The sequence below is a fragment of the Pteropus alecto genome, unplaced genomic scaffold (assembly GCF_000325575.1).
Source record: "Pteropus alecto unplaced genomic scaffold, ASM32557v1 scaffold461, whole genome shotgun sequence".
NCBI lineage: Eukaryota > Metazoa > Chordata > Mammalia > Chiroptera > Pteropodidae > Pteropus > Pteropus alecto.
In genome coordinates this window covers 1,255,446-1,255,693 of record NW_006431079.1, presented here as the reverse complement: position 1 = coordinate 1,255,693, position 248 = coordinate 1,255,446, and positions in this window count along the sequence as shown.

Sequence of the window (248 nt, the reverse complement as noted above, 5' to 3'; positions counted from 1 at the left end):
ACTTTACTGTATTTGCTTATTGTTTCTAGTAGTGTTCTTGAGGAGTCTTTAGGGTTTTCTATATAGAGAATCATGTCATCTGCAAATAGTTTCTTATTTGGATGACTTTTATATCTTTATCTTGTCTGATTGCACTCGCTAGGACCTCCAATGTTATATTGAATAATAGTGGCAATAGCGGACAGCCTTGTCTTGTTCCTGATCTTAGGGGGAAAGTTTTTACTTTTTCACCATTAAGTATAATGTTG